At 45.5% G+C, this 27,658-nt stretch overlaps 1 protein-coding gene across 2 annotated transcripts in view; it reads left to right on the plus strand.

The window, feature by feature from the left end:
* The window catches only part of LOC144767548 (galanin peptides-like), a 129,658-nt gene that overhangs the window by 35,761 nt on the left and 66,239 nt on the right, over positions 1-27,658 (plus strand). Inside the window, exon 1 of one of the 2 annotated variants that reach the window (XM_078650964.1) lies at positions 2,503-2,915. The exons of the other annotated variant lie outside the window; for it this stretch is intronic. The gene's annotated coding sequence lies outside the window, so the exon portion shown is untranslated. Of the gene's footprint in view, positions 1-2,502; positions 2,916-27,658 lie in introns of those variants that run through there. 2 annotated transcript variants of the gene reach the window in all.

Raw genomic sequence — 27,658 nt, forward strand, 5'->3', positions numbered from 1 at the left:
ATGGGATCAATTTCTAATGAAAATAGGAGGGCAGAGAGGGGACAACCTTGTGAGGTGCCCGTGCTGACTAGGAGACGCACAGAAACCAGGTCCACCAGCTTGACTCTTACTGAAGCGTCTGTATGAAGGAGATGCTTGATACACATGTTAATGCTATCTGAGCAAATGTTTCACCTCATTAGTACATCCAAATACAGTAATAAGCAACTGAAAATGTATCAGTCAACCTTTGCACGGACCCTTGCAATGCGCTACAATACATGTTGCTGCAATTTTAGTAACCTTCCATCTGTTTGAGCTAGAAACAATTTTTTTGTTGAAATCTGTGCAGCAGATAATGGATTATGCAGTAAATTCAAATCCATAAATCTGCAGAAAACAATGCTGCTGCAGAATTGCATATAGGCACTGAATTTTACTGAGGGCTCCATATGTAGTAGTAGTACTTTTTCTATTGGTAGCACCCCTTGATCATTATACCATGCGTGTTTGCCTCATAAGCTTCAGAGAATCACTTTACAGATTTTGGGAGTACCTTGCCCCCACGTTCCAGTTGGTATATGAGTAGAGAAGGACACACACAAACTTTGCTAAGCAACCGAATGCAGGAACATTAGTTATTAGGTGGAAATGGGAGCTGTCGCAGCTACAAGGTTTACTTGTGTCTTGGGTTTGAGTCAATGCACACGAACGCATTCTTAGACTTGCAGACAGGCATGAGTGACAACCTTTGTGGGACAGTCTAGGGAGGGAAACAACCTTTACAACACAACTTTTACAATGCACTACCATTACAACGAAACTTTTACAACGCAACATCCATTACATCGCATGCCATTACAACGCGTGACACTACAACTCATACCATTACAACGCATGTCATTACAACGCAGTCATTACAACGCATACCATTACAATGCATACCATTACCATCCAACACTTACCCTACTGTTGCACCCCCTGGAGTTAGAATAGTAATGTTTAGCCCTACACTATCCAACACTTACCTTACTGTTGCACCCCCTGGAGTTAGAATAGTAATTTTTACCCCTACACTATCCAATACTTACCATACATGCAATGTAATGTTATGCGTTGTAATGTTATGCGTTGTAAAGGTAGTATGCGTTGTAATTGAATGCGTTGTAAAGGTAGTTTTTAAAAATTCTTTGTAATGGCATGCGTTGTAATGGAATGCGTTGTAATGGATGTTGTGTTGTAAAAAATGCATTGTAAAGGTATGTGTTGTAAAAGTATGCGTTGTAACGTCATTTAACCGTCTAGGGAGTTAGTCGAGAGCTGACGAGTTTTTGCACGAGGCGTAGACTGAAACAGCATGCTATGGACTGTCGTACAAAGGGACCATTGGAAAGTGGCTCTAAGTGGGATGTACCGTGCTGGCTAGGTAGCCAGATGTGAGATTATCTAGTTCTAAATATAAGGGTGCTTCCCGAATTAACGCCGTTTTCTATCTTCCTAAAACCTTTCGCCAGGTAGATGATGAGATGCAGAGGATTTGTTAAGAAATGGCCTACCATTCCTGTAGGAAATCAGCTGTAGATATCTGAATAGGCGGCAAAGGGCTTCATTTTCTTTCCCTTGATTGCTCTTAGACTAGAATGTTTCTCCAATGGACTATAGTTTCCCAGTAATTGTCAGATCATATGAGTCATATTCTGAATGTGCTTCATATGCTTAGCACTGCCTTGCCGTATGTTCCATCTTTCATGCTCTTGCTTGTCACACAGTGATACATAGTAGTCAGTTGAGTGTTTTCAATGGTAAATATAGTCAGTGAACTCTCTGATATGCTACCCTTAGTGGTTCCCTTGCTCCCTAGTCAGGTTTGCCCTTTATATCTATCCCTAAATAATACATGCAATCAAAAGCCTTTAGGTATCTAAAAGGCATGTTAATTTATCTAAAGAATATTATTTTTTTTGCTTAGATGTTGTATGCCACATAACAAACCCTTCATCAGACCTACAAACCTTTTGGAGGCACCATCCAACCAGGTATTTGCCCAAATTTTCTTTACGCTGGTCCAGTGGCGTAGCCAAGAGGTATGGGGTGGGGGGCGGTCCACCCCTGGTGGCATGGGTTTTGGGGGTGGCGGACTCCCCCACCCGCTGTTACCACGTGCTACCAGAGGTCTAGCTACGCCACTGCGCTGTTCTCCCACTGGCTAGCTATGGACCAAGCACAGCCCAGCTCCAGCAAACATCTGATAGGGAAAGAGACAACAGAGACACAAAACATATTCCAGGAGTCCAGGTTCTGCGTAACACTGGTCATCTCGCGTTTCATATTCCGCCTCTGCCTACCAAAGGCACTTCCCGTAAGAACTTCTGCGAAACGACTACATTCCATGATGGGAAATCTGCGTAATACCAATAAATTCAAACAAAACCAAACAAAGGCCTACAGAGAGTGGGAGGAGTGGGGATGAGCAGATTACAAGGAGAATGAGCCTTCATCCTGAGAGGCTGCTATAATGCAGAAGTCAATTATACATAATTACAGCTATCAACTCATTTTCCTGTCTAAAAAAAACCATCCACCTAATCAGAAAAAAAAAATGAAAAAAAGCTTTTTACACATCTCACTCCCCCTTTGCTTCCTCTTCAGATAATGATAGAAATTATGCCCGTAGTTATTGGCGGTTGAGGTATAAATACCGTCGTCCTTACCACCGAAGTCCCAGAGGCTCACGGCGCAGGACGAGAGGGAAGCAGTGAGCGGAAGCCGAATATTCGCCTCAAAAATCAAAGGGCCGCTTCCTGAACCAGCCTTTAAAATCGCCCTCCTCGCCTCCATTTTTTTCTATTTAAAATATAATTGAGGTTTATGAACGTCAGTCCCTAACTTTTATTTCCATCTGCTGTCTGCACAGAAGACTTGAATTTGGAGCTACAGTGAGTAAAGTTGATTTGTTGTGCATTTATTATGCTGTGCCGGCACTTTCCTTTCAGTTTCGATATTGTTGCCTGCTATCATGCATATTTGTGGGCATCACATTTTGAATGGCCATCGAGGCACAGAGACAACTTTATTCCAGAGCAGACACTTGAGTAGGGGTGCTGGAACAGTTTTCAGAGTGAAGTTGCTGCCATCGATGTTACATTAGGGAATTCATATGGATTTTGAAAAAAATCAGCATCAGACAAAGCACAAGTGTAGCAAATGAGCCACTACCATTCAGAAGGAGAGTGGCGAGGGTGTAGTATATAGCTGGTGATGCATTTTGTAGGACACAGTTATAGATATATTACTATAGCTTGGTGTGGTAGCGCATTGTCATTTACAGACACATATTTTCCATTGAAAAGTTTTACTGGTAAAACTATAAAGGGCACAAATGATGATGTTAAAATATTTGTTTATATCATACTTCAGAATTACAGAAAGTGATTCATTTGTGCTTTCCTAACTTCTGTTATACTTTGAAATATTTCTACATATAATTTATAGGTATTCACATTTTGTAGTGTTCGAAAAAAATGACATCCTACAGCTTTTACATCCACACCAGCAGATTGTCACTTAGTTCACTTTACAAAATCCTCTAACTCTGCAGTCAGAGGAAGAAACGTAATTCTCCATGTTAAAAGAATAAGGAGCAGTTTGTCATAAGACATAGCCTGAAATTTGACTTCTGTCTAAAAACATGCTGCAAGCAACTGTGACAAGATAAAAACAACATTTAAAGTCATCTGTATTGCTTATTCACTTCGAAACTTCAAGATGGTTAGGAGGTGCTGCAGCACTCCACGGGCCTGATCTAGCAAGCAAAAACTGCGATTGCAATTCAGCTGTGTGCAATGTAGGAAGGCAAATACCTACTGGCATGGATTTAGATAATCGCAATTTGCGATTCCCTAAATGCTATGCTAGTAGGCATCTTAAATTGCCTTAAAGAATCACAAATTACCACCAACTTCAAGTTGGTGGTAATTTGTGATTTCCTTTAAAAAAGCACTTTTTTGCTTTTTTCAAAGTACCATGCGGAACACATACATGCCCTTACGGCATGTATGTGCGCCACATGTGCACACATGCACATTTCAGGGGTGCAACAGGGTGTTCTTTTGGAACCATTGCACCCTTGAAATTGCGCACGCAATCTGCGAGTACCTATTGGTTAATTGCAAATTTCGTGTGCAATTCCTTTTCATTCCTTTTCGGCCCCAGGCCCATAGGAATGAATGGGAAGGTATTCCTTGATTGCGAATTGTAATTCACAATCAAGGAATATTAAGGAATCGCAATTATTTTTGCAATTCCTATATACATTCAATTTTGCGAGTCTCTAGTAGCGATTTGCCAAGAATCGCTATTAAGGACTTGCAGAACTGATTTTACCTACATCTGGCCCCACATCCCTACTTGAGGCACTGCAAGTAAAAGCTGCACTTATTACAGCCCTCTGGGGCTTGACCTCTGCACTTAAAGGTGTTAGATACAAGTACAAAAATATCAAATGCACAAAATAAGAGTGACTAAATTAGGTATAAAGATAAAGACCTTGTTTATGTAAGGACAATGTTGCTATGGGGGGGCAGCACAAAGGGGGCATTGTATCTGTTCAAATGTCGTGCTTACAGATTACATTGAGGTAGAATAAATTACATTTTGAGGTTTAAGTAGCATAAGAGGGTTGGCATGATTTCTGTTTGGAGACTATTTTTTTAACTTGATTTATTCCAGGTAACAGAGACTGCCTTTGCGCTCCTTCTTCCATACTCTAGGTTCTTAGTAGCTGATGATTTTTAAGTCTAAATTGTGTACCCTTCCTTATTATCCTGTAGGAACTCAAAGGAGTTGAGTGCATGTATTAATTTACACTGCCCTTCCTATAGTTCTTCAGCTGTATGGGTAGGGTCCTCAGCTTACAAACCCGCAGGAGCTCTTAGAGTTGAGTCGTGTACTCCCTACACCAAGGAAGCCCCATGGGCACTGGTCCCCAGCATAATTCTATCTCAAGATCACCCTGGAACCGAGTTCCATCCTTTAATATATCCCAGCTGCTCCTGGGGATGACTTTGTGCCACCATCATACCCCAGGATCTCTATGAGTTGAACCATGACTTTATTATAGCTGCCCTTGTTATACCCTACGAGCTCTAGGAGTTGATTCCTGTCATAATTATTCATTAAGAGCTTCATTAATTGAGCCCTGCCCTTTCAATACCTTAAGAGCTCCATGACAATGAGTTGAGCCCTGCCCGTATTATACCTTACGAGCTACATAGGTTGAGAACTGTCCTTATTATCCCTTAAAAGCTCCATGAGTTGAGTTCTGTCCTTAATATACCTTGAGAGCTCCACGGTCAGACTGGGACGGAAAATAGCCCCAGGCATCAAAATTAATTTGCCAGATGAGCAAATCAGATTGCTAAAAAGTGGCCCACATTTGTGAATTGGAGCAGTTTTGAACGTATAAAACAACAATGTAAAGGTATTTTGCAATGATTAGGAAAATGTATGCACTCAAGGTTGCTGTAGGAAATGTTTGTAGTAAAATAGCCAAAATTGGCCGACCAGACCATAAAACAGGCCCTCCAGCAGCCAAAAACCGGCCAACACACTAATATGTCAGAATGGCTCTTCTGCCACCGCCAGATTGCCCTAAAAGCCAGTCCGCCCAGAAGAGCTCCCTGATTTGAGCTCTATCCCTTTCAGACCTTAGGATCGCAGTAAATTGAGCCATGCCCATATTGTACCTTGATAAGTTGTACTCTGTTCTTATACCGTAAGGACTCTGTCCTTGGTATACCTCAAGAGGTTAAGGGGCTAAGTACCTCCCCACACCTCCCATAATATACTCCATTGAGCTCTAGGAGGTGGATTCCTTCCCGGAGTTCTAGGATTTGGCACCCCCCATCCCCCTCCCCCAGCCTCCATGAGCTGAGCCCCTTCCCTTAGGATATCCCAGGAGCTCTTGGAGTTAACTCCTTTCCTTTAGTATATCTTGGGAGCTTTAGGTGTTGAGTTATTCTTCTTCTTACACTCCATGAGCTCTAGATTAGCCTTTTGTTTTATTAATTCTTAGGAGCTCTAGGAGTTGAATCACTCCAATTATTATATATCACGAGTTGTAGGAGTTGTGTTCCTCCTTTTAATACACCACAAGAGCTGCAATAGGGGTGTCCCTCCCCTTGTTACACTCTAGGAGTTGAGTCTCTCCCATCATACTTTAGAAGCTGCAAGAGTTGAGCATCTCTCCTCAACATGCCGAGCAGGTCTAGAAGCTCTGTTCCTCTCCTTACTGAAACGCTTTAGGACTAGAAGCCAGACACTGGCTTGTAGTTTTCTTCGGGGGCTCATGGAGCTGGGTGATGCCAGTGTTTTATAGCTTGAAGCTCACCAGTGCCGTCTCTGTGATCTTCTGCTGGCTTCAGAGATGTACTAACTGCATTTCTGCGGTTATTCCAACCCAGGAGCTTGGTCTGTGCCTTTCACATAAATCACATATTACTGGAGCTTTATACCCAAGGAGCGACGGGAAATGTACTGTCAACATGCTAGTTGAGATGAGCCCTGTGCATATCATACCCCAGAAACCCCAGGAACTCACGCTCTGTAATCTGTACACCAGGAGTTGTTGCAGGTGGGTCCCTGCCCTTATCATGCTTTGGGAGCTCCAAGAGATATGTCCCGACATTCATATATATCGAGAGGATATTTGGGGTGCATTTCCTCCCTTTCCTATACCCGTAAGCTCCAGAAGTCAAACTTCTCCTCTTACTCCCTCTTGACCTCCAATAGCTCACCTTCCCATACACCAAGAGCTTGTGGAGTTCAATTCCTTAACTCACTATATCCTAGAAACTCTTAAAGTATAGCCCCTCACCTCACTATGCCACAGGAGCTTTTGGAGTTTAGTCCCTTCCCTTTCTATTCCCCAGGAATTATAGGAGTTGAATTTCAGTCTTTACTATTGGTCAGGGGCTCATGGAGGCGGGTTCAGTCATTGTTAAATGTTGCAGTTCCCTAGTGCTGTCTCTGTGCTCTTTTACTGTTGAAGCTCCTGACCTAGACCCTGACATCATCCCTTATTAGAGCTCAGCAACTTAGTGTTAATCAGTAGTTCCTGGATACTCATACCCAAGGTGGGACAGGAAGTGTCCCCTGCCCTTTGTGTGCTTCTGGAAAGCCTGGCACTGGAATGTTGAGAGCTCCATTGAATACAATGGAGCATCAGCAGCTTATATAAGCTGATATAGGCACAAAGCTCTCAACATTTCAGTGTACCAATAAACAGCCTCTGCCTTTCTCTTTCCCCTGCCTTGCCAAAATACATGGAGTGGGCAGGGGAAAGCCAAAGGTGGAAGCTGGGCTGCAGGGCATACTTGAGTGTACCCTCCTCCCGCACTAGCTCAGAGTCACTGGTGCCTCGGAGGGAGGGAGGGGTAATGCTGCGCAACTCCTGGGTCTCCCAGGCTCGGTTGAACCAAACAAAAAGCAGGTTGGCTAAGCTAGGGAGAACAGGAACTGACTTCAGCCCTCTTTCACAGCTCTTGCTGTGAATACTCAACAGCTGACAGCAGTGGCCCTGCTCCTGGCTGTTAGATGCTGAACAATTACAGCAACAGCTGTGAATTAAAAGAGCCACAGCTTCGGAGAGTTCAACTCCCTCGAGCTCCGATGCCTTTGTTTTTATAATTAGGACATTCTGCCCTCTAGGTGCGGAAAGTTCTTATAGCCTTAAAGCCTGCCATAGCTGTGCTCAGACGTGGTGCGTCCATTGGGGAGTGGGGGCGTAACCCCCCCACCCGCATCTCCCTCGGCGTCTTTGAACTTAAGTAAACTGATTCAGTTTACTTAAGTTCAAAGACGCCGAGGGAGAACTGACAATCACATCAGTCAACATGACGTTGGACCGCCCACCCTTTCAGAGTCTGAAGGGGGTGGGCGGTCTGGCGCCTGGTCTAATTAGGCTTTTGATCAGGCACTGCTTTAGAGCCCAGTGGGTGTGTTTGAAGGCGATCTGACCATCCAAGTCTTCTAGTCAGAAGGTGTGGGATGCTTTTTAAAAATGTTTGCCTTTTTTAATGCAAATGCAAGGTTGGAGGTCTGCTGTTCCTTTACAGGCAGTGCTTAATTTGAGCTGGTGGTTGCTGTTGGGACCCACAGGTAATCATGTTTGGGAATCACCACTTATTTTTCCTCAACAAACACCACCCTCCCAACCCCCCTGGCAAGCGACACTCATCCCCAACTTTTATGCCCTACCACTTTCAAATGTCACCAGCCGCCACTGGCTGTGCTATACCGCCATTATTGGCCTGCAACCTTGTTGAAGGCCCTTGCCTCAGGCTCGGCCCTTTACACTGGAACGGGCCTTTAATGGCCGGTATAGCCCACCACAGCGAGCCATAATGCTATATTATATCTCAGCAGCTCCCGGATGCTCATTCTCAACTTATTTTACTTCCAGAGCTCCTCCCAAGAGCTCTAGTGAGTTCAATGTTCCTCTGTTGTACCTCTGCAGATACCTGATATTGAATCTCTGATCGGATTTTGGAACAGGAGCTCCTAGCTCCCCCACTCACAGTTCCAGGATGCATGGATGAAATTCCTCTTTTTATTGGAAAAGCTGTGTCACCTTGACCCTGCTTTGCGTTTGCTGGTTGACCCTTAAAAGAACAATTTCTCACTCCACTTTCACTGGCCCATGATTTTTCTAACAATTAACACAGCTCTAGACTTGCTGGTTAGGGGGTTCACCAAACGTTTGCCCTTGCAAATACTAGACTGAAGTTCAGTTACTTGTACAGTTCAGTATTATTAGACAGTGCCAGCTTGCTTCAGTAAACCAACTAAAAGACAATGAAACACACTCTCTTTAAAATACCTATGAGTGCCACAATTAAGGGGAACAAAGGGCAATTGTCAGATTGAAGGAGAACGAGAAGACAAACTCTACCTTTGTAATCTAATATTTTCAATACAAAATCTATAGAGCCTTTCGAACCGTGTTTTTTTTTTTATCCTTTCACTGTTACATCCTAGGTATGTGTATAGTGTGATGTGTGTGATATGAGTGGTGTGTAGTTTGCAGACCATGTACAGGATTAGTGGTGTTCTGTGGAGCACTGAATGAAAGCCTGACACAAATGTTTTTCTCTTCCTGTCCTCCTTGTCCAACCCATTGAGTTTACAAATGAATTGCTCCTGTCCCTGGGTCTTCCCACCAGCGGTCACATAAATATCTGGTGGGTTGAGGTCGGAAATAGATATTCCCTGCAGCAGTATCTGAGCTCCTTTACTCTGTGTTGTGCTGTCAGTTGCATAACAACCTCAAATCTTGGTTGAGATTACTGGTATTGGTGAAAGTTAATACATTTATGTTGACTAATGTATACCACCTATTCTGTCCTTCCAGAAAGCCCTAGAATAAAGTAAAAAGCGTTGGAAGATGCACTCTGTTCTGACTTGAAATGTGTTTATATTTTAAAGTAAGCTAACCTTTTGACTGGGTCTGTCTTCCCACTAGTTCAAGACAGATATTTGAGCCATTGGGCTGCAACTTGCAGGTGATGAGTGCCCTGAAGTATAGTTATTGCACAAGCTCAATGAGATGGTTGCCAGGGCAGGACTGTGCTGTTGCAAACCCCCTACACGTATTGGGCCAGGCCAAGCAAATGTGTGAGCAAGCTATGCTTGTGTGACCTGGTAGGAGGAAGCTGAAGGATCTTCTGTAACCTTTGTGGTGAGGAGCAGGCTTCTGACCAGGAGGCCAACGAGCAAGATCAAGCTGACTGGAGGTTACATGCAGGTTGCCTGAAGGAAGTGAGCCACCAAGGAGGCTTCACAGCCTTGCAGCTGGCTTACAAGAGCCAACCTCCGCACTTTAGATCATGAAGATGGTTTGGGAAATGCAGAGAACATTGCAGGACTGCAAGTGGAGTAATGACAAGAAATAGGGATACCCTGTGTTCCAAACAGGTCTCTGGCAAACAGTGACAATAATCAGTTCAATTTAAGTTTCAAAAGATAGAAGTTCACAAAATTATATAGCGATGTAATGATTTGACCTGCAGGAATATCAATTAAATGATGGTACTTAGCTTTCATTTTTATTAACGTTTTCATATATTCAGAAATTGTCACACATTACAGTGTCAGCCATATTGAATCCTGCTGGTATTGACTAGACTATTGCTTGGTATACATCATGTCCAATGGTTATCTAGTAATAAAGAGCCTAAAATATAGGTCTAAATTATGAAACTTACAACTGTATATCCCATCAACCCGCCCTGTGTAGCTAATCACACCTCGATTTTTTCAGCGAGACCTTACACAACAGAGTCAGGCAAAAAATTGATGGTACTTAGCTTTCATTTTTATTAACGTTTTCATATATTCAGAAATTGTCACACATTACAGTGTCAGCCATATTGAATCCTGCTGGTATTGACTAGACTATTGCTTGGTATACATCATGTCCAATGGTTATCTAGTAATAAAGAGCTTAAAATATAGGTCTAAATTATGAAACTTACAACTGTATATCCCATCAACCCGCCCTGTGTAGCTAATCACACCTCGATTTTTTCAGCGAGACCTTACACAACAGAGTCATGCTGAAATTCATTATTGAATCACCTAAGTATCAACTGCATTCAATCTAATTGCGTCTTCAAGTCGGTTGCTCATCTGATTTAGCCTCTAAAGCCATTAGCACTGTGTCCAAGGCAACAGCGGGCGATGTCTTGGGGCCCGATTCACAGAACTAACTTAAGACAAAATCCTAAACTTACTACTTTTGGTATTTACAGAAGGTATTTCGTAGTAGTAAAGTTAGGATTTTGTCTTAAGTCTGTCTTAAGTCTGTCCTAAGTTTGTTTTAAGTTTGTCTTAAGTCTGTCTTAAGTCTGTCTTAAGTTTGTCTTAAGTCTATCTTAAGTCTGTCTTAAGTCTTTCCTACTACTGTTGGTATTCACAGAAGGCATTTAGTAGTAGTAAAGTTAGGATTTTGTCTTAAGTTTGTCTTAAGTTTGACTTAAGACGGACTTAAGACAGACTTAAGACAGACTTGAGACAGTCTTAAGACAAAATTAAGACAAACTTAGGACAGACTTAAGACAGACTTAAGACCGACTTAAGACAGACTTAGGACAGACTTAGGGCAAAATCCTAACTTTACTACTACTAAATGCCTTCTGTGAATACCAAAAGTAGTAAGTTTAGGAGTCTGTCTTAAGTTAGTTCTGTGAATCGGGCCCTTGGTGCTTCTACGCAGGAAGAGCATTGTACCTAATTTGGCCCGTGTCCATTTTATAACATCATGCAGCCATTTCCGAGCCTCAGGTGAATTTTATGCCGTCCATTCCATTGCAATATTTCTTTTAGTGATTATGAAAGTTAAATCTACACATTTAAATTTTCTTACGTTTTCATATATGACCCAATAAATCCAATAAACTATTTAGTGGTTCTAATGGAATCTCTTGATCCGAAACTCCGAAAATCTTCAATATCTTGCCCTAATATGTCTCTATTGTATTTGTGTGCACTCCCAAACCATGTGGTAAAAGAGTGCCTATGTCTGCAGGCATCTGCGACAGGTGTCTACTGAACCATGATACCTTTTGATGAAGGGAGATAAATAAGTTTAATGTACATAAATAATTTGAGTGATCTGAAATCGGAAACTCCTAGTCACCTTCTTATCCTATTCCAATTTTTTCCCATACGTTTTCAGATGCTCTTAGCCAGTTTAGTACCGACCTGAAATGAGAGGGATAATGTGGTGCATAGGATTAAGACAGATGAGTACAATCAACACGTTTTAGGATATTCAAGAGTGTGCTCGACTTCATAGGTTCATTTACATCACGCAGTTGGTAATTTGGCTTCTTTAATAAGTGCAGGCCTTGTGTCATGCTCCTTTGTGTGGGCCAGAGATGAAGTATTTGAAATTTAATTGGGGCTGGGTACAGCCCCTCCCAGTCATCCTGCAAGAATGGCCCACCTAACCTGACCACATCCAAGCCCCCTTTGTGTTACTATCTGGAAGCAATATACTAACCCAACAGCAGAACCATTCACAACCATGTGATCCAGGACGCTGGCAGAAACCACAAATGGTTAGGACAAGAACATGTAAACTTTCTGAAAGTATAATTTTTTGAATTGTGACTTAAAAGCTGACTTTTTACCATTAAATAGGTTTTTAAATTACAATTTATTTGAGTGTATATCTATCTGCTTGCAATTCAAATGTATTACTTATTACATATAATAGGTTAACCCATTGTTAGTAAATGGGAGAGGTAGACCTTGCAACACAGTGAAGAACAACTTTAGGAGTTTTTCACTGCCAGAACATGTAAAAATTAAGCACACGTCATGCCTTTTAATACAATGCTCCTTGCCATATGAGTCTATAGAGCCCAATTTAGGGGTACATATGGACATTATCAAACTGTCATACACTGAGTGCTTAGTGAAATCTGGAGCCTGTATATGGCAATTTGTGATTAGGGTCTCTAAGTGGCACTGTCATATATTTATCTTTTTCTTTAAAATCATACAAACATTAAGGGCATTCTAGTTATGTTGCTAGCAAACCGTTTTGTCACTTAAATATACTAGACAGAGGTCCTGATTCCCATTGGATGTGATCGTACCAAAGGCAGCGTATTGTGATTCCATGGTGCTACTTATTTAGCTTTAATGTAAGAGCAACACAGTGAGACAGTGTGTTATTTTATTTTCACAAAGATGCAGTGGAACACCTACGTTTGCATTGGGTAAACATGTTTTATGGCTTCCTTAGTGGTTGATAAGTTTGGCCTCAAAATAACTTTCACACTCTATGTGGGTGCCAAAAAGCTGCACTTGTACTCCATGTTATGGTGCCCTCCGGCCTTTAGATTACAACAGCACTGAAGAGCTGAAGACAGGTTGTTTGCCCGAGGATGTAAATCATCATTATGCCAAACATTGGTTTAAGGCGCAGCCCTGCTAAGAATACTAGTCATCCCCTGTTCTTTCTGGAGGTACTGGACATTTTGAATACCCGCACAAGGAATAGGAGAAAACAGCTAAGGTAGAGAGAAAGACACTAGAGCAGCTTGTAATGGCGGTGCATCGTGAGGGCTCCCAGAATGGACTGTCATCTGTTTCATGGGGAGACCAAATGGGTGTTTCTCAAGCCACACAAAGGTAGATACTGGAATTATAGGCGGACAGATTTACTTATGGCATATAATAGTGGTGCTCAATCTAAGAATTCACAAATTTGTTAAAGCAAATTTTCATTGTTCGTTATAACTTCAGTCAATCTTAAAGTGTGTCACCCACGTGTATCCTCCCCCCCCCAGGATGCATGTGTGAATTGAATTGCTGCTATCACCTAATAGTGGAATAGACCCTCGGTGCACTACTCAATAGTAGCAATTGAGTGCCCAAATCCTCTCTAATATTGATACTTTTAAAGATACTTATTCTTCGGTTCATAATATATCCTTCCCATTGTGGATTTAATTGCTTCATGCCCACTCCTTTATTGGCGATGGCTGTGGAGCACGCCAGAGTTAGGACATTATCGGGAGGGATTAAAGGCTGTGATGTCCACCCTGGGGGCAGGTAGCATCTCGTGGTTGTCCTTTATTAGGGACTCATTTCGTTCGATAGGAAGGGAGGACCTATGGTCGGCTCAGGAGGAGTCATGTATGGCTACTTCAAGAAATTCTTTGGTTAGAGTACTGAAGGAGTATAAACTGACACGCATTTTACAGACAGTTAATCCTTGTAGTTTAACCTATGGGTTCCTGGACATAAAACACCAATATAAAATGGAGCAGGTGTTGGATTCTATACAACCACCACTAGCAAAAAAATAGTTTTTGCAATTTAGGTATGGGACGCTGCCGCTCCATGCATTAACCAACACGTGGACGGGTGCTACCACCCACTATTGCCAGGGGTGCCTAGTAGAGTAAGAAACTGTAATTCATGTGTTGTTCTTCTGCTTGGCATATAAGTGGGCCAGGTCAAAGTGGGTTATCCTACTCTGCAAAAATTTGGGTATCAGAAACTACAAAGAATTCTTAGGGTTTTAAAATCTGATACCAACCCGGTCTTTGTTATTGCTATTTCTAAATTCCTTTTTGCTATGTGTTGTAAGCTTAGGTACTTATTGAAAAACTGATGTAAGAACTAGTAATACCTGCTCTCACGTGTTAACCATTGTGATCTTACAGCCAGATGCATCAACCTAAAAACCGGTCGCAAACGGGCAGATTCTCAGAATCTGCCCCTTTGAGACCGGTATTTTTACATTTGGGTTGCATCATCCCAAATGCAAAAATCGCAATTTAAGGAATCTCTAAATTGAGATTCCTTAAATGCAATGCATCAAAGTAAAAAAAATAGCGATTTCGCTAATAGGAGTAGCAAATTAGCATGAAGTTCATCTTCATGGTAATTTGCAAAAACTTTGAAAAATGCACTTTTGTGCATTTTTTTTTATTTTTTTATTTTTTTTAATATTTATGAAAAATCCAATCTAATGTTAGATTTTTTTTTTATAATTCTTTATTTTCAGGAGTACAACAGAGATAATCATACTTTCATTCGTCAGGTGCATTTACATAGTATCAGCACGTGTAAGCAGGAGAAATGAACAAAACACATCGTGTGTCCTCAACTATCAAAGTGTGCCATGGTCAGATATTGGAGCAGTTAGGAGTAACAAGCATATTCAGATCGTGGCACAATTCCGCCTCTGGTCCATAAGTCATTCCCTGACAGTACATCTCTGATATGTTCATCTGAGACTAACAACGTAAAGTTTTAGAAAAAACAAAAACATTAAAACCCAACTATGGTCATCATTGAGCAAATTAGTGTGTTCATCCACTGACAGTCTTCTGCAGGTACAGTTATTCAACAGTGCACCTAAGGTAGTGTTGCGTTTCCGCATTCTCCCGGCTGCCCCCATCATTGCACTAGCATACCCTTTTCGGCTAGTCCTCGTCTTCCTCTGAGTCCGAGTCCTCACCTTCCGGCAGGGGCTCACATGGTTCTCCCCTATATTTGTTCCACGGTGTCCATACCTTATTCCACTTGCGGGGGCATGCCCGTAACACATACACTGCTCTTTCCTTTACCATTAGGAGGTCCATATTCCTTATCCACCCTGCTACCGTTGGCAACTCCGGGGCACCCCACCTCTGTGCAATGTCTCGTTTGGCCACTGTCACCGCCAGTGTGACCCATAGTTGTCCATACCTGTCTAAGTCTGTAGGGTCCCAAATGTTCAGCAGGCACTTACGGGGTTCCGGCAGGACAGAAATTTTGACGGCCTGTGAGACTGTGCGCATTATCTGCCTCCAGAGTTCCCGGATTTGAGGACATTCCCATAGCGTATGGAGCAGAGTTCCCTCTTCCCCGCATCCCCTGAGGCAGTACGGGTGCGGTGCCCTTTGTATTCTGTGAAGTAGTGTGCGGGTGTAGTAGGTGCGGTGAAAAATTTTAAGCTGCACTAGGCGGAATCTGGCCAAAATGCCTACCTCTCGCGGTGAGGCAAGCGCCTCGTTCCACTCCGTGTCATCCATTTCACCCAGTTCTCCCACCCATCTCTCTTTAAGATTCTGTGTGGGGTCTGGCAGGTTGTTAATCTGTTTTTTGTACGTGAGTGAGGTCGCCTTCTGTTCCATAAATTCGGTCAGTAACCGATGTTCCAGTGGCGACGATTCCGGGAGTGTGGTGTCAGGTGGGATTGCCTGCAACAGAGCGTGTCGGATTTGCACATAACGGTATGTTTCAGAGGGGCCCAGGCCGTATATCTGTTGGAGCTGCGGGAAAGGAATAACCGTGCCCTTGTCCCAGAGGTCCCCAACCACCGAGATCCCTATGGTATCCCATCGTGTGAACCCCTTACATGTCCGCAGGTTCCCCAGTGTTTTAGTGTCCCATAATGGAGTTAACCTGGTGATTTTATCCCTCCATCCCAGACGTGATTGTGCTGCATGCCATAGCGTCGCCGTGTGAAGCGTTGGGCCGAGCAGGGTCTTAACTTGCGGGTAGTTGTATAGCACTGAAAGCATGCCTTCAGTTCCCAGTTGTGACCAGTCCGCCTTATACGCGGGGTCCTCCCGTGTGACGTGGATCCAGTGGTTAACAACCTTAAGCTGGGACGCCCAGTAATAGAGTTGAAGATTGGGCAGTGCGATCCCCCCTTCGTACCAGCTCTTAACCAATTTATTCTGCGCTATTCGTGCTGGGCCATTGCTCCATAGCAAACTGGAAACCAATGCCGCGACCTGTCGAAAGTATCGCGGGCTCACCACATAAGGGGAGTTTTCAAGCACATATAGAAACCTTGGGAGAGCCATCATTTTGTAGAGTGCCGCTCGCCCTAGGAGGGTCAGCGGTAGTGTAGCCCAGTATTTGACATCTGCACGCAAGCGTGTCAGAGGCGGCCGCAAGTTCTCGGCATAGAATTCCGCAGCATTGGCAGACACAAAAATACCCAGGTACTTAAATGAGGTGGTTGTTATCTTTAGGGGACATTCGGCTGGCAGCACTGGACCCGGGCCCTTGAGTACATAAAGTACGGACTTGGACCAGTTCAGAGTGTAGCCCGAAGCCCTGCCGTGTTCATCGCAGAGAGCCAACAGGGCAGGGACCCCCTCATTGGGTTTGATCATGTATATCAGCATGTCGTCCGCATACAGGGAGACTTTGTCCTCCCACCCTTCCTCCCAAGTGATGCCTCGGAATAGTGGCGTCGCTCTGAGCATGATTGCCAACGGCTCCAGCACTAATGCAAATAGAAGGGGCGATAGCGGGCATCCCTGTCTAGTTCCCCGTCCCAGTGGAAAGGCTGACGACATGTGACCATTCGCAACCACCTGCGCTACCGGCAAGGTGTAGAGCAGTCGCACCCATGCAAGATACTTTGGGCCGAATCCCATTCGGGTCAGGACAGCAAACAGGTACTCCCACTCCACCAGGTCAAACGCCATTTTGGCGTCTAGGGAAAGTATCACAGCTTGGTCTGTAAGAAGATGCGCCCGTGCCAGCACCCCGTGTACCCTCCGTAGGTTCAGCGCTGTGCTCCTGTGAGGCATGAAGCCCGACTGATCGGGGTGTATCAGGGCACTCAGATGCTGGGTCAGGCGACTGGCCAGGAGTTTCGCCAAGATCTTCGCTTCAGTATTGAGCAAAGAAATGGGCCGGTACGAGGTGCATTCTGTCGGCGGCTTGGCTGGTTTGGGAATGGCTACGATTGTGGCCGTGCGCTGGTCGAGTGGAAGCAGCGCCTTTTCCACGCTTTCAATGTACATGTCCAAGAGAGGCTTGGCCAGCACCGAGGCCATTGCCTTATACCATTCCACAGGTATTCCGTTGGGACCCAGAGCCTTGCCGGACTGCAATGCCTGTATCGCTAATTGGATCTCTTCCTCTGTCAGGTCCATATCCAGTTCCTGCTGTGCTTCAGGATCGAGCACAGGGATAGGAATGTTTCCGAGCGACGCCATGGCCTCCTGTTCCGTGACCGATCGTGCCGGTGTGTATATCCCCTGGAAGTGGTGCGCTAGGGTGTGTACTATTCGTTCCGGGTGAGTCTGCAGCTGGCCCTCAGCATCACATAGGCGTTGTATCCCCTTGTTATTGCCGCCCCGCTTGTCCAGCCACGCCAGCATTTTCCCTGCCTTATCTCCCACATCATATATGCGGTGTGCGGTGTGTGCTAGGTGCCCCCTAGTGACCGTGGTGAGGTGCGCCTGGTGCTGCTGCTGTCGGAGCTGTAACTCATGCGCGGTGTCAGGGGTGGGGTCTGTCATGTGGGCAGTGTGCGCTGTGTGCAGTGCCAATTCTAAATTTGCAAGTTCAGCTCTGGATTCCCTTTTGTGCCCAGTGATTGCCGATATAGATGCCCCGCGTAGGACCGTTTTGTACGCCTCCCAGAGCACCGAAGGTGAGGTGACCGAGCCCATGTTTTCGCTAAAGTAGTGTGTCGTAGTCAATTTAAGTTTTTTCCTGACACCAGGAATTTGCAGATAATTGGGATATATCGGGTACACTCTAGCGCGCTTTTGTTCTCTGGTAGTAAGGTGAAGGGATATTGGGGAATGGTCAGAAATGCCTCTCGGTAGAATTTCCATCCTGTCTATGGAGCCCAATCCCACCCCCAGAAAGAAAAAGAAATCAATGCGTGAAAGGCTATCGTGGGGGGCGGAGTAGTGTGTGTATTGCTTTGCCGTGGGGTTTAGATGACGCCAGACATCCGTGAGTCCCAGGGCAGTCAGGAATCCAGGAAGCGTGGCAGTCCCCATCTGGCGATCCCGTATGGGAAAAGTGTCCAGTAAGGGGTCTGTTATAGCATTGAAGTCCCCCCCAATGATCATATCACCCTCCGGGAGGTCGATGAGAAACTGCCCAAGAGCTGGCAGTGCTGTAGAGTGAAGCGCCGGGGGGATGTACACAGATACCACATTGAGGGCCCTTCCCTCCCACTGGCCAGAGAGTGCCGCAAAACGCCCCTGGTCGTCCGTCTTGTGGCTAGTAACCAAAAAGGAGTTTTTCTTGAGGAGTATCCCAGTGCCTCTGGAGCCTGTGGTGAATTCAGCGTGTACTGCCATGTTGTAGCCACGCCTGTTCAGTGCTTTGCAGGTGGTCCCCGCCAAATGTGTTTCCTGAAGCAGTACCAGATCAGATCTATGGCGTTTGATGGTTTGCAGTACCAAACCGTGCTTAATTTTATCCCCCAGCCCCCTGACGTTCCATGTAAGCAGTTTCAGTGGAGGCACCATTGCCATTACAGGGGCGCCCTCAGTGGGTGCTGCTTGCGCTTGTTGTGCCATTCGGGTTTATGACCCATGTTACCAATATACAGCAATGTGGTAAAGCCAGTGTGGTGAGCTGTGCGCCGGGGTACCTGGCGCTGACGGCCAGCAATGTAACTGCGCCTCGCGCACACTTAGTGATGACCAATAACCATAACTTTAACAGTACAACTTTCCCCCCCCACCCCCTCCCTGCTCCCCTGCTCCATGGACGAAGTCCCGCCCGCATCCCCAACTTGGCAGAGTGCTTAGTCCCCTCCCTATCTATTCTTACTTGCTCGTGGGGTTGGTGAGTCCCCTACAGGCACCGGCCAGTGCCCGCCCTACTCAGTTCCATCGGCCCGATGTCCCAAGGGCTGTGTTTGTGTCGTCTCGCATATAGCTCAGGCAGTCAACCCCTGCTAGGCTGACCGGAATCAAGCGGATCCCTCTCAAGGTCGGAGTCCAATCCCGCGGCGGCGCCCTGTTCAGTTGTCGGGCTGGCTGCCCGGTGGTCCGTCGTCCTCTCGTTGCGGCGGTCCTGGTGGTCTCTGAGCGGGCGCTGGGGTTTGCCCACCGGCCTCCAGCCATCCAGCCACTCTCGTGCCGCCTCAGGTGTGTCGAAAAACCCCGTCTTCCCCTCCGCCACAATCCGCAATTTGGCGGGGAAGAGCATCGAATAGGGCAGGCCCCTGTCACGTAGCGTCTTTTTCACTTCAGTGAAGGACTTCCTGCGTCTGGCCACCTCAGCCGTATAGTCTGGGAAGAAGGCCAAAGTGGAGTTTTGAACTTTCACAGGTGGTGCCACCCTTGCCGCCTGCAGAATGGCGTCCCTGTCTCTGAAGTTGAAGAGTCTAGCCAGCACCGGCCGCGGCGTGGCTCCCGGTTTGGCCGCACCCCCAGGGACCCGGTGTGCTCTCTCGACAGAGAAGAAGTTGGACAGGCCTTTAGGCTGTAGTTTGGTTTCGATAAGGTCTTCGATGTATAGGTCCATGGCGCCCTTCCCCTCCGATTCCGGAAGGCCTAGGATGCGGACGTTGTTTCTTCGAGAGCCCCCCTCCTGGTCATCCAGCTTTTCTTGCAGTTGCTTGGTGGTCTTTTCCAGTCGTTCCATCGCGACCTGTAGATCCGAGGTGTCCTCGATGAGTGACTTAGTGACCACCTCCACTTGGGATACCCTCTCTGACATCTTCTTGAAGTCTGCTCTCAGTAGGTTTACTTCGGAGGAAATGGTGCCCACTGTCGCCTGGACTTCAGTGAGGGTTTTCATGATGTCTTCCAGTGTGACTTTCCCGGCCCCGCCCGTGGCTGTGGATGCACCAGTGGAGTGACGCCCAGGCCCTTGTGAGTGGCCATCCTGGGTATACGCAAATTTATCAAGCCTCGCTTGCGTCGTAGTATTCCTCGTGTTTTTGCCTGCCATAGTGCTGTGTTTGGCTCTGTAATGTCCGGCCTGTCCAGTGGTTCCAGGTCCAGCCTCCCGCTGCTCTCACTCTTCCCCGGGTAGGCGCTGGTGTCGTAGATCGCAGGAGCTCGGACCGCAGTGCACTGTAGCCCCTCGATGCCCAGCCCGGGTCTCTGTCCGCTTGGGGGTCAGTCTCTGTGTCCCACCACGTGCGTGGCCCTTCCTTCCGTGGCCGCTACAGTATGCCTTGGTGTGGGGCTGCGATGTGCCACTGGTGGTGTCTGGGCTATGAGTGCCTCGCAGGTAGCAATTGATTGTGGTGGTCCCCCCTCCAATTGGGCTGTAGTATCGGTGTGTCCGAGCCGCCAGGTCCGACTCTCCCTCTCACGCACTGTCGCTCTCAATGTCGTTATGGGCGCCTTAGTCGCAGGCACTGCCAGTCTGCAAGTACCGTCTTCTCCCAACGCAGCCTCAGGCCGGAGTCCTATTTACCGGGCTGCGGGCGGGCTGCTCGATCACAGGCTCATTTCGCCTTGCCCTGTTGTGCGTGTGGGATGCCCGACCGGCTGCGTAGTCCCAAGATGGCGCCGCCACCGGGCAGGGACGCCTCAGCCCCCGAGGGCGCCCACTCCGTGTGTAGGAGGAACTTTCTCTCAGACCCCGGCGCAGCAGCCGTTTTCAGGTCCGCTGGCTGCCGCGCTGATTATAATTCGCGCCGGTACCTTTCTTCTGGCGGTGGGACGTGGGCGCCGGCCAGAGTCGATGCCCCCTGGCCGGGTAAGGTGGACTTCCGGTCGGGTACGTCCAGCACTCCAGGCCGGTGCTACTGGGCAGGCGGAGGCCCCACTACGCCTTCGCCGAACGGAGCACTTCTCGTTGTCGGATTTTCGCCGGGGGCGGATCAGTGTGTGCCGCTTGCTTCCCCGAGCCGACTTCACTCCTTCGGGCGGGTTAATGTACGGATGGACTTAAGGATAATTGCGCGGGCCGGTCAGCCTTGTGGAGCTCCCGAGTTAAGCTGCCGCCATGCTCGGCAGTTGGCCACGCCCCCACTTTTGTGCATTTTTCAAAGTTTCATGTTGCGCACACACATGCCCTGAGGGAATGTGTGTGCGCAACTTATGTGCACAGATCAATTTCAGGGGTGCAACAGGGTGTCATTTTGACACCCTTGCACCCTTGAAATTGCATGAGCAATTTGCGAGTACCTACTGGTACTCGCAAATGCAATCTCCAATTCATTCTTATGGGCCTGGAGGCCCACAGGAATGAATGGTACAGCATTCCTTGATTGCGACTCACAATTTGCGAGTCGCAATTAAGGTAAGTGTAGGAATCGCTAATTTTATAGCGATTCCTACATGCATAGGCTTTTGCGATTCCTAAATAGCGATTCCTTAAAAATCGCTATTTAGGAATCGCAATTCCATCTGTTGATGCATCTGGCTGTTAGTTCCTGCTAAAACTTAGTGTGCAAATTTATGCATTTTTTAACAACTTATGCGAGATCTATTAATACCCGCGACCAATTGGTTGCTATTGGGACCTCGGTTTTTTATAAAGACATAGGCTGTGAATATTTTTCTCTTTTAATATTCTTAGTTGAAATTATATTTTTAATGTTTTGTTTTTTATTATAACATAGATAATGATGATTATCAGCTTATTTGCCTGCTTCCCAATGGGTGACTATTACTGCTATGTTTGTCTCTATCATTTTATCATTCAGTCCTTTTTATGAAACTGTATTTTCTTTTATGATATGAATTCGAAGAGGTTGTGAATCTGTATGTGCTTTTATGGCTGTAATAGCCGAACTAAAGTTTTTATGATGATGAATATAAAACTGACTTCAAATTGTTCTTTATATTTGTCATCATCACAAGTTAAATAGTAAATCAATGCTTCAGTTTTACAACGTCAATTAATCAATCTATCAGGGGAATTGTAAGCATGCTACTCACCCATGAGGGTCTCAAGGTGCTGCACAAATTGTAAAGAAAGTGATCTTTTTTTGCAGGATCACCTCCCAATTTTTTAATGGATGCTGCTGTTTTCTTTTTACTTTCAAGTGAACTCTGCCCTGCTGACCAGGTCCCAGTGTTTGTGCTCTGGACCCCTAAAATAATATGTGCACTTAGCTATTACCTGATTGACATATTAAGCTTCCATATAAGTTCCTAGTATATGGTACAATGTGTTCCCAGGGATAGTAAGTTAAATGTCACGTGTGGATTATAGCACTTATTGTGCCACCACTGCTGTGACAAGGTGAAAACATGACTCTAGGTTTGCCACTGCAGCCTAGTCGGGTAGCTTTTAAACTGTCAACTTGACATGGCAAACTAACTCTTTTATTGACAGGCTCTCTCTGTTCCAAGGGGGTAAAACCCATTGTAGAACCATTTTTCGAGGAGGGTTCAATAATTATACTGGACCCACCTCAGGGTAGTGTCCAGGGTTCTGTCCCAGGGAAAAAGGATCCCAGCATCTAGGATTAGGGCGGAGAGATGCACTGTTGGACTTTTTAGAGCCAAACCCACAGGAAGAAATGTAAACTTGGGTAGGGTTCACCTGTGGAAATAGTTGCCCCATTGGCGAGTAAGTCCTCCTCACACACAAACTTCAAATTGGCCTAAATACTGCATCTCTGTCATGATGTTTTTCTAACTAGTCTGACTGGGATTCTGTTAATCAGGCCCCCAGTCTCTGTGTTTCTTCCCTAAATTGGATCACAGATTGGCTACTGGTGTACCCTTGTAAGTCCCTAGTATAAGGTAGCCATGGCATAGGTACACCGGGGTCCCCACTGGGCTGAAGCAGGTATTATTCCACCATTGGGAGACCACTCAAATTGTGACTACACGCGTGCCATTTCAGCCTGTGTAAGGTGGTGCTAGGCCCATATCTGAGGTCACTGCACTTAAAACCTATGAGTTAGCCCTAAGGCAGGCCTTTTAATCCTAATACATATAACGTGGTTTGATATATAGCACTTCAAAAAAGCGAAAATGTGTGCTTACCTCTCCTTATTTGTCAGCAGTCATAAGTAACGTGGAATAAATGTTCAATGTAAATAGGGGGTACAAACTGCCAGACAATGTGCTAACAGGGAAACACTGATATTAAAGTGTACCTGGCAACGCTGTGTTATCACGAAAACATCTTCATTAAAGCTCTCAATTCTAAATGAGTGAGTACCGAGTTTGTAAGCATATGGGGTGGGGCACTACTTAAATTGTAAAATATTAAGTGCCAGGGCCCTCGTTAGGAGGCCACCCCAATTTGTACCACCCATTGCCCCTACCAGAGCTGCCAATTACAATACATACACAACTATAAGCCATCACACCGCTTCAAGTGTGACAATTCAGACTGGTCGAACCCTCCCAAAGCTGTAAGAATGGAGTGGGAGGCAGGTATTAGTTGTTTTAATGTTGATTTGAGTAATGAACTGTTGTTGTGCTTATCTCTATATTACACAAACAGTGCCACCATGTGGCAGCTGTCATAAGTGCTGCTGTTGCTAATTAAGTGCCGTTATTGACCACAGGAAATCACTTGGCCCAAATTAAGCACTGGGTGGTGGCCATACTGGAATGGTTACTCAACTTTCCTCGCTTCTGAAAACAGAAAGGTCATATGTATGTCATATGAAGAAACACAAGTAACATTGTTTTATGTGGGCAACGTACCATTGTCCCTAATGTGCAAAACATATTGCATCATAAAAATTGTGGCTGAAATAGTTACTGCTAAGTGGTAACTCTTTGTAAATATATGCTACCGACATGGAGCGAAAAGCTAACAAACCGCTTTCTATCTTATATTAACTCTTAACAGGGGGAATGGATTCAACACAATTACCCAGGACCTCAAAGAAGACAATTGGATGATTAAATTATTGCAAGAATCATCTACTGAAAATTCCTATTACCTAATGTGATACAAGTGTATCCACTAAAATCCTAAAGAGCGGCCATAAAGGAAATAGCTTAATGATTGAGCTCACTAATACAAACAATACTGATGTCAATTTTACAACACAGTGTTGTACTAAATTGGAACATCAAACCAACAATGGTCTTCTGAATAGAAAATTGAGCCAAGCGTGATCTAGCCATTAGCTACACTCTACTATTATATAGCAGGTAAACTGCTGTATAGCAAACAATTTCTAAGAAACAGTTCACCTCTGTGAGGAACATTACAAACACAGTACTGGTGTGCACAGGCATGTCCCAATGTCAAAACACAGAAAACATTGTTCATTAGGTAATATTGTCATACAAAATTTGAAATCCTATTTAAACCCCTGGGCTAAACAGTGTCCAACATTTTTAGCCAAACAATTTCTCTTAAACAACTTATTTGTGATGTCAGTCCTTGACACTGGAGCAACTATTTCTAGTACCTGAAACTTAAGTTGGCTCACATTCTGTCTTTCCCCACTTAAATGAACGTACATTAAACTTACCAGTTTTTTTTTAATGCTGCTTTTACAATATGAGAGATACTGGTCTTCAATTTACGTTCTGTCTTGCCAAAATACAACACTCCATATGAACATTTTAGGGAGTAGGAACAATTACTACTATACTATGTTTTTTGCTGTTTCATTTTAATTTAAGATATAAGATATAGATAAGATAAGATATAGAGGATTTGTAACGCGCACTAATACTCAAGAGTGTCCTGGCGTGGGTGGGCTGGGGCAGAAGGGTAAGTCAATTAGATGGTCATACTAAACAGATGTGTTTTCAGGCGTTTTTTAAAAAGATGAAACTCTTGGATAAGCTGAAGATCCATAGGGAGCGAATTCCAGGCTGCTGCAGCTTTAACAGAAACTGACTGGCATCCCATACGAACTCTGCAGAAGCGCGGGACAATCATCCGGCGGAAGTAGGCAGATCGCAGAGGTCGGTCCGGCACATGGAAGGCAAAACGCTTCCTGAGATAGATAGGATTCTGTCCATGTAGGGCCCGGTGGGCCAGGGTGATAGCTTTAAACTGTACTCGCTGCGCCACCGGCAGCCAGTTCAGATCCCGTAAATATTGCCTAGCACTGGATCTACTCGCGGCATTATACAAGAGTCTGGCCGTGGCATTCTGTATTGTTTGAAGTTTTTGCATCAAGTAGTCAGGTAGACCTATGAGCAGAGCATTGGCATAGTCGAGCCGCGAGAGGATTAAAGCACGAGCAACTGCCTCTTTGGCCACTCTCGGGAGCATGAAGCAGATCCTTCTGAGTGTTTTGAGAGTGCCAAAGCAGATCGCAGTCAGTTTTTTAACGTGGTCGATAAACCGAAGGTCCTTGCTAAACCACACCCCCAAATTTTTAACAGGTCCGGCCTCAAAACGCGGGCAAGGGAATTGAGGCGGCCATAGAGATTGTCTAAAATCCGAGGGAAACTAGCCGTACAGGAGAACCTCAGACTTGTCCTCGTTGCACTTTAGAGAGGCCTGGGCTAACTAGCAGAATACCGATGCTAGGTACGACTGGGCGATGTTAGTGTCCATATCAGAGCCCTCCCATGTAAATAGCAGCTGAGTATCGTCAGCATACGCTATCACTTTTGCCCCCAGCCTCTCTGCTAGATAGACCAGAGGGGTTAAGTAGATATTGAATAGAAGGGGGCTCAAAGTGGAACACTGTGGAACCCCCGTAGCAAGGTTCCTGACAGAGGAAGAGCAGGAAGCCATGCAGACCTGTTGTTTACAGTTTATGTGTAACTTAGCAAGTGGATCCCCCTGATATAGGACCAACCAGTTTGAAATGCATTGCTGACACAATGTTATTTGTAGGATGAACGCCATGATTTCTGAAGAAAATTAATTATAACTTGGGGTGGTTTTGAGACCTCACCAAGTAATAATGTCACTATTCCAAGTCAAGTCTAGTTAGGGTTCTTTAGATAAAGCTTAGATCAGTCCTGGGTAGCTATGGCACAGAGTAGTCAGGCTTAACTCAAAGGAAAACAATTGTAAAGCATGAGCCACCAAGGTCCAGGACCTAAGAGGAACCTCTTGGAGGCTAGATAAGCAGCACAATTATACAGTGGTCTCCCGGGGGTTGACTAACCCATATACTAAGAAAGTAGAATGCGAACCACGACCTAAGTTGAGACTGGACCCAGAAGACGTAGAAGAGCCGGGGACCCAAGGAACCACCCAAGGTAAGTACCCCGGAACCCCAAGGAGGCCGTGTGCAGAGTGAGAACACAACCGTGTGCTCAATGCAAGTCAATGTGTAAGTCGTGGTTGCAGTTTTTAAGAAGAAGGGCCCTTCCCTGAGGAACCTGAAGAAACCCCATGGAAGATAGAAGGTAGGAGAGTCGACCCCACACGTGGATACCCTGGGAACCAGGATACCTACGCCAGGGAAGCCGGGTGCCTAGGTGCGAAGTGACGTCAGAAACCGCTGTAGACCACAATGAAGGACCTCAGTGAAGATGCTGCTGGTGAAGAAGGTGAAAGAGTCGGGTGGAACCCAAATGTGGATTCAGGATGAGAGGTACCTGTAAGCAGAGGGGACAGAGTCTATGCCACTCGGGAGAGGCCAGGAGGCACGGACGATGCTGTGGAAGACCAGGAGCTGTTCACGAGCTATCTCACGTTGGATGTCAAGAACCAGGGGATTGGTGTCCATCGGAAGTACCAACAAGCCATGGCAACGGCAACTAACATAGTAGACGATAAAGGTGCAGTGTTAGGACGAGCAAGGTCCAAGTGACGCACCATGAGCAGGTTAGTCAGAGCAAACCCCGAGCAAGCAGGGAAGCCCACTGGAGCCACAGAAGACTCTTAAGAGGACCCACGGGCTGAAGGCACAGGAGTTACAAGAGGACCTCGAGCAGCTCACCAATGATGAGGGCCTGTAGAGGAACCTGTATGGAGCACAGGCACAAAGGACGCAGAAGACTGGCAGGGCAACGAGACCAGGAGCAGCAGGAGTATTCCCAGTTGCACTCTCGGTTCCCAACGCAAGGTACAGCGAATTCAAAAGTGCCCAGACGATGAAGTGGTTTCAGATCTGAATGTACAGAACCACCCACAGGTAAGCCCTTAATTACCCTAAGGAAAGGGTTGGGACGATTCAAGCATCCCTCCCACAGGAGGGACTGGACAGTGGGGAGGATATTCCCATATCCTTTGTACAGTTTGCAACCAACAGCTCTTATTTATTTATTTATTTATTTATTTATAAAAGGGTTTTATATAACTCTGACTGGACCCAAGAGTATCAGAGTGCTTTACAACATTTGGTAATACCATAGTTACTAAAAGAGTAATAGTACAATTTGGTAATGAGGCAGGGCACTTTGAAAAATTTGGGAAAAATAAATAGACCAAAGAAAAATAACAGATTGAGGTAAGAGGAACTGGATGGGAGAAGAGATTGAAAAGAACTTTAGGAGAGGGGAGGGAGGGAGAGAGAAGTAATATTGTGGTAAATGGGGAA

Source organism: Lissotriton helveticus, chromosome 7 (genome assembly GCF_964261635.1).
Source record: "Lissotriton helveticus chromosome 7, aLisHel1.1, whole genome shotgun sequence".
In the NCBI taxonomy this organism is placed as follows: domain Eukaryota; kingdom Metazoa; phylum Chordata; class Amphibia; order Caudata; family Salamandridae; genus Lissotriton; species Lissotriton helveticus.